Genomic DNA, 8,060 nt, shown 5'->3' with positions numbered 1-8,060 from the left:
TGTTCCAACGCTACTTACTTCGCACTGTATTACTGGGTGAACCTGTGAAGAAATAAGAAAACCATCAATCTTTTTATTCAAGAGTTCAACTTGATTATAGAGCATGGTGATCGAATCGATGTTATAAACGCCGGCTGTTTTTGTTGGCTTTGTCCTCATGACTTGCCACTGATAGTTATTCAGTGACATCTCCTCTATAAACTCATAGGCATCTTCCGGTGTTTTATTGTTGATGGTTCCGCCCGCCGCTATGTCAACCATTTGCCGAGTCGAAGGATTCAGACCATTGTGAAATGTTTGTACTTAGAGCAAAAGCGATAACCCATGGTGAGGGCACATTCTCAGTAAGTCCTTGTATCTCTTCCATGCATTGTAGAGGGTTTCTAAATCCATCTGCACAAAAGAAGAGATATCATTACGTAATTTAGCCATCTTAGCCAGCGGAAAATATTTTAGTAAGAATTTTTCAGTCATTTGTTCCCAAGTAGTAATTGACCCTTGTGGTAATGAGTTCAACCATTGTTTAGCTTTGTTCCTCAATGAAAAGGGAAACAACCGAAGATGTATGGCATCATCAGAAATGCCATTAATTTTAAATGTATCGCATAGTTCTAAGAAGTTGGCTAAATGAGCGTCGGGATCCTCATCCTGCAAACCATCAAACTGAACAAATTGTTGTATCATTTGAATAGTGTTAGGTTTTAATTCAAAAGTATTTGCAGCTACAGCAAGTCTAACTATGCTTGATTCAGTTCCTGTTAAAGAAGGTTTAGCATAATCATACATAGTGCGTGGAGCAAGATTTTGATTAACCGCAATTGTAGGAGGTAGCTGATTACCTTGGTTTTCAGCCATCTCGTCGGTTGAGGGTTGAGTATCGTCTTCTTGCTCATTCTCCGTGTATCTTAAGCTGCGCCTTATTTCTCTTTGGTTTCTACGAACTGTACGATCGATTTTTTTGTCAAAAAGTAATGGTCCCGACGGGTTTCTTCTAGTCATAAACTATAAAAACCTGCCAAGAGAAAGAAAGAGTAGGTTAATAAATAATAATAAAAATAAAATAAAATTAAGTTGCAAGAAAAACAAATGGCTGAAGTAATAAAAATTGGGAGTTCCTAATATCTTAGTTCCTCGGCAACGGCGCCAAAAACTTGATCGTGTGATTTCATGATAGGTATTAAATATTTATAATTACTCGTTCTTGAACTAACTATTATTGCGATGTAGGAAAATGTACCTATTGAACAGTAGTATAGTTTTAGCAAGACCGGATTGTCGAACCGAAAGGAACTAAAAGTACTAGTAAGGACTGTCTTTTTATTATCTAGCCTAAGAATAAAGAGGTTTTTTTTAATTAACTAATTTTCTGAACTAAGAACGTAGAGAGAAAAGAATTGGGGAATTGCTTTTGGGAAAAATTGATTGACTTAAGACAATACCTAAGGAAAAATCCACCTAGACTTTACTTGTTATTCTGGCTCTGAATCAGACGATTTATTCATTCAACTTGTTTCGTAGAGATCCCTAAGTTATGTTATTATCCCTATTCAAGACTAATAACGTCTAATATCTAGATTGAATAACTGAGACTTTTCTCTAATTAACACTCAAGGTTGCATTAACTCGATCTATGGATCCCCTTATTAGGTTTCACCCTAATCCGGCAAAATCTTGTCACCCTATGTCTAGGTGTGCAATCAACTCCGTTTAATTATGACAAATGTACTCTTAGACAGGGTCTATTCCTCCTCTGAATAAGAGCTTGTCTTGAATCTGTATCTTGGGATATTAAAACAAGAATTAAGAACACATAATTAAGAACAAGTTAAATATTTTATCATACGATTAAGAAAATAATAACAAGATTCATCTTAAGTTTCATTCCCCTTAGGTATTTAGGGGTTTTAGTTCATACCTAAATAAGAAAACATCTCAGAAGAATAAAGAATACAAAACATGTTATCAATTATCACCACAATATCACAATACACACATGAACAAGGTTAGAATTGACATTAAATGTCATTAAACATCATGCTTATCTTACTCCTTTCTACTCATGCAAAATTTCCCATCATGTATCGAGTTCAATACTCATGGGATTCACGTACATACTTGTACCCTACATTCTTACTCATATCACTCCACTTCTTAACCCAAAATTTTGAATGGCCCATTAAACCATCCAGAATACTAAAGGATGCTCAGGATTATCATACACCAAATAAAGTACCAATGGCATGTCCCAGACGTGGTCTTACATTAATCCACATATCATCATCGATGCCATGTCCCAGACATGGTCTTACACTGGCACATATATCATCATCGATGCCATGTGCCAGACATGGTCTTACACAAGCATACATATATCAGTGCCGATGCCATGTCCCAGACATGGTCTTTCACAGGCACACTTATATCAGCGCTGATGCCATGCCCAGACATGATCTTACACAGGCACAAATATATCAGTGCCGATGCCATGTCTAGACATGGTCTTACACTGGTACACATCTCGGATGCCAATGTCATGTCCCATACATGGTCTTATATGGAATCTCATTTAGCACGGTGTCATGACATCCAAGTCCTAAGTATTCCTTTGGGTCACTCGGGACTTCCGAGATACGAGGCTATCATCAAATTTCCATTAGATTGTCACAAGTTAATTTCATTAGAGTATACATACATGTATCATGAAATGTCAAATATTAAATTCGTAATATTGGAATTTTTGAATTACTTACACACAACTTACCTCGGTTCAAAATTTGACTATTTGCAATTTAATCCACAACATTGCCTTTTCCTCGGTCAAGGTCTATTCCTCGTCCCTGTTGATCTATAATAGCACATTTAGTTCATTTAATACACACATTATTCAATTCAATCCAAAAATTACAATATGAAAAATTTACAAATTTACCCCTAAAGTTTCACATAATTATGAAATTACCCTTAGGCTCATAAAATGAAAAGTATCCCATTTTCTCATTACCCAAGCTTAGTCGAATCATTTATTCTCTTATACCATACCAAAATTTTCATTTATTCACATATTTACACATAGTTTTTACAACTTTTACAATTAGGTCCTTTTTATCAATTGACCAAAAATCACCTAGTAAAAGTTGTTTATCACACGTCAAAACCTTCATCTTGTTCCATTAGAAATCAAAATACAAGCATGCCATTCATGGGTATATTTTTTCACATGAACCCTAGCTCAAATTAAGGGTATAAATAGCTAAATCGAGCTACGAGGATTTCAAAAATACAAAGAACATTAAAAACGGGGCTAGGATGCACTTACTTTGAGCTTGAAATATGAAAGAAACCCTAGCTATGGCTCCTTATGATATTCGGCCAAGGATGGAGAAGATGGACTCAATTTTTGACTATTTTTCCCTTTTAATTATTTTAAATACCAATAGACCAAAATGCCCCTCCATTAAGACTTTGAGATATTATCCCTCCTATGTCCATTTTTGTCCATAATGACATATAATGGTCTATTTACTAAATAAGGACTTCAAATTTCAAATCTCATCACAATTAAGTCTTTAAATCAACTAGAATACATGTTTTTCACTTATTGTAATTTAGTTCTAATAATTTAATTGAACACCTTATCGGTAAAATTTTGCATCTATATTTTCACATAGGCATGCATATATATCATGGATCTCATAATATTCATAATGTAACATCCAAAATTAGGGCCTAGTAGAAATAGCGGTTTCGAGACCAGAAATCTAAAATAGAAATAATTATTTTATGATTCTCATGAGGTCTATGATATGATTGCATGCTTGTGTGCAAGTTTCATGAAGAAATTCTATGCATAAAATGTCTAATTGAACTTTAGGGACCAAATTGAATAGGATGCAAAACTTGTGTTCTAGAAGCTTTTAGCAAGAAATTGCTTTAGATTATAAATTAAAAGATCATAATAATCAATTCGACCAATTTCTAGAAGTTTGGACAAAAATGGACATGTGAGGAAAAAAATTTAAAGAAAGACTCTAGGGGCATTTTGGTCATTTGGTAATTAAAAGAATAGAAAAGGAAAATCAAAGAAAAAATATGCTCATCTTCTTCATGCTTCACAAAAACTCTCAAGACACCATAGCTAGGGTTTTGTTCAACTTTCAAGCTTGATTGTAAGTGCTCATGGGCCCCGTTTTTAATGTTCTTTACATTTTTGAAGTCATTGTAGCTTTATTTACCTATTTCCACCCTTATTTTGATGTAGGATTTATGTATGAAAATTTACCCATGTGTGACATGCATTTATTTTGATGATTCGTGGAGAAATATGAGAGTTTAGTGTGTGATAAACATCTTCTACTAGGTGATTTTTCATGAAAACACATAAAAAGGACCTTTTTGTAAAAGTTATAAAATAAGCGGTTAGATTTGAAAGAAAATGTGGGCTGATATGAGTGTGTTATAAGTTCGGCTAGGCTTGGGTATCAATGAAAATGAACACATTTCATTTTATTAGCCTAGGGGCTGAGTTGTAATTATGTAAAATTTTGGGGGTAAAATTATAACTTGTGGATTGCTTTGAACAATGTGATGATTAAATGAGCTGAATTTGCTATTATAGATAAAGAAAAATAGAGTTCAGACCTAGACCGGGGAAAGAATAAGATTTTGGACTAAATCGTATAAATTATCCATATTTTGTACCAAGGAAAGTTCATGTGTAAATAATGCAATCATTTATCATGTTTTTAATATTTTGTTAATGCATGAGTTTACATGATTACTTATTATGTCAAGTGTATTAATGATGTTGTAACCTATGAGTACGAGATTGTGAATGAATTCGACGAACATGAGATGTCGAGAAATTATCGTTTGAACCTTAGGAATAGTTTAGGATACAATGTGACATGTCACTAAGACCTATGTGGTTATGAGCTCATGAATATGTGTGTATATATGATATGTGAATTCGGGTGCTGGTCTTGTACGTCCTTCCAGTGGCTGGGTATCCCAGCATGTGTTGCGGGTACCTGTAAGCTTGTATGAGCAGCCCGAGTAGCTACGTCCTGACTGTCAGCTTATGTGAGTAGGCCCGTGAGTAGCTCGTGAGCGAGCAATATGTGATTGTGATTTGAGGTAGCATGTGGCTACATTTAATGCACTATGTGCAACTCTTCCACGTATCCAATAATATTCTAAGTGTTCAAGGGTAAACTTGTGAGTTAATCGAAGAGTAAATCAATGAAGAGAGAATATGATAGTGTGATTTGAGTTGGTACAGGTTTGTACGATAAGCTCATCTAAATGAGCTCAATATGTTATGAATGTTTGATAAGATTGAAAATGTATAAGTTATGTTTACAAATTTGAGTTATATCTATGAATTCATAATAACACTCAAATAAATCTAGGTTATGTCATAAATGTATATATATATATATATATGATCATGCTGCTATTTATTTGCATATGAACTTACTAAGCTTCATGCTTACTCCCTTCTCTTTTCCCATTTTCTTATAGTGTCGCCAAGCCAACTCGGGGATCGAAGGACGTCAGAGGCCCAATCACACTATCAACTGGACATTTGGGGTATAATTAGTTTCAATATTTTGAGTATGGCATGTATAGGGACTTGGTCTTTTTGTTATATGTCATATTGGTCTAGTTAAATGTGTTGGCTTATGAAAATGTTGATTTATTTTGTGTATGGCCATGTGATATGGTCCATATTGATAATTTGGGTTGTAACCCTAATCAATTATACATGCATGTAATGTTTTATGTTTGATGTGTTTTTTTGTGGATGAGATGTGTGAGGAATGGCACATATGCAAAGTGAATGAATCATGGTTAATGAGTATACCAAATCTATGGTATGATTAGGTAATTTAAAAGTAGAGTTAGCCTAATGAATGAATATGAAATTGGTGTGAAATGCCATATGAAAGTATGATGTTTTGGATAAGTGACATGTTGTAATTAAAAGGCATGGAATAATCATGTTTATGAGTTTTCAAGTGACTAAATATAGTAGGTTGCATGCCATCTTAGATGATTAATCAAATGAGCTTTTAAGGGTGACAAATGACTTGGAAAATAGCCTAAAACTTGTCTATACAGGTAGACACATGGGGATGTGTCTAGGCCATGTGTGACACACGGTCTGCCCCATGGGCATGTGGTTAGACCGTGTGTCCCCTGCACCCTAATTAATGCAAACAGAATACCCAATAGTAAACACACGGGCAGAGACACGGCCGTGTGTCTCAGCCGTATGCCAGGCACGGCCTTAGAACATGGGCGTGTGCCCAGGCCGTGTGAAGTCTGCACTTAATTTTGAGAATTTAATTCACCACATGGCCTACGCACACAGGCATGTGACTTGGCCGTGTGACCCTAATTGTATGATGATGTCATAGTCAGAAAGTTACACGAGCTAAGGACACAAGCGTGTCCCAAGCCACATGGGCGTGTGTAACCACATGGCCTACCCATACGGGTGTGTGACTCCCCAAAGTAAAATTTTTTTCTATGTTATCGTAAGATTTTCTAAAGTTCTCAGTTTAGTCCCAAACCTCCTTCGATGTCTATTTTGGGCCTTGTAGGCCCTTATAAGGGACAATTTGCATGAAATTGAAAAGTTTTGAAATTTGAACAAAATGTTATGACCGATTTTGTGTGGATGTTAATGTTTTAGCTCAGTAATGCCTTAAACCCTGTAATGGCGTCAAATACAGGTAAGGGGTGTTACACATAAAATAATTATTTCTATATCAGATTTGGGGTCTCGAAACCATGTTTTTTTACTAAACCCTAATTTGAGATGTTATAGGTTCGATCTTTGCTGAGTTGAGAGTTAGACTGTTATTTCTTCAAAAAATTTGTGAAGTTCAGAAATGTGATAGTGATTTGCAAGCCAAAAAGAGTTCTCTGTGAATCAGGTAGTGATTCTGATTTTCATATCAGATTCGAAGATTGTTTGATGTTCTGAGGCAGAATTTGTGTTCTGAAAAATGATGAGCTTGTTCAAAAAATTCTTCATGAAACACATAATGGTTGTTTATCTGTGCATCCGAGTAGTACAAAAATATATAATGATTTGAATAAATTGTATTGGTGGTCAGGCATGAAACGAGATATTTCAGAGTTTTTTTCGAAGTGTTTGATTTCTCAACAAGTGAAAGTTGAACACCAAGTGCCTTTAGGTTTACTTCAGCCAATGATGGTGCCCGAGTGGTAAAGGGATAGGATTACTATGGACTTCATAACTAGGTTGCTTTTGACTCTAAAAAAGAAAGATGCCATCTAGGTTGTTGTTGATAGATTAACGAAACTGACTCATTTTATTCCGGTGCGTACTAACTACTCACTTGACAAGTTAGCCGAATTGTACATTTCAGAGATTGTGAGATTGCACGGAGTGCCTATGTCCATTATTTTGGATAGAGATCTGAGGTTTACTTTGCAATTTTGGAAGAAGCTGCAAGAAGCTTTGGGTATGAAGCTGAACTTTAGTACCGCATTTCATCCGCAAACCGACAGTCAGTCTGAAAGAATGACTTAGGTACTCAAAGATATGCTCCGATATTGTGTTTAGGAATCTGAAGGTAGTTGGGAGACATATCTACCATTATTCAAGTATGCTTACAACAATAGTTTTTAGTTGAGTATAACGATGGTAACTTATGAGGCATTGTCTGGCCGCAAGTGCCGAACACCATTGTATTGGACTGAGCTTAGTGAGAGACAGAGTCACGGAGTTGATTTGGTAAGAGAAATCGAAGAAAAAGTGAAGGTAATCCGTGATTGCTTGAAAGCAGCTTCAGATTGACAAAAGTCGTATGTGGATTTGAAAAGAAAATAGATTGAGTTTTAGGTTGGCGATAAAGTATTTTTGAAAGTATCTCTGTGGAAGAAGATTATGAGATTTAGCCGTAAAGGAAAGTTGAGTCCACGTTTCATTGGGCCATCTGAGGTTATAGAAAGAATAGGGACAGTGGCATATCGGTTAGCTTTTTCGATAAAGTTAGAAAGGATTCATAATGTGTGACAGCCTTAAA

General features: G+C 35.5%; 1 non-coding gene across 1 annotated transcript; it reads left to right on the top strand.

Annotated features, from left to right (window-relative positions):
• Window positions 1–319: 319 nt before the first annotated feature.
• Window positions 320–426, top strand: LOC128280136 (small nucleolar RNA R71). The gene has a single exon (XR_008270318.1). It is a non-coding gene; the product is annotated as a small nucleolar RNA R71 (small nucleolar RNA).
• Window positions 427–8,060: the final 7,634 nt, after the last annotated feature.

This window comes from Gossypium arboreum, chromosome 8 (genome assembly GCF_025698485.1).
Source record: "Gossypium arboreum isolate Shixiya-1 chromosome 8, ASM2569848v2, whole genome shotgun sequence".
Lineage (NCBI taxonomy): Eukaryota > Viridiplantae > Streptophyta > Magnoliopsida > Malvales > Malvaceae > Gossypium > Gossypium arboreum.
The sequence above is the reverse complement of the archived record's forward strand: the minus strand, read 5'-3'. Positions and strand labels throughout refer to the sequence as shown.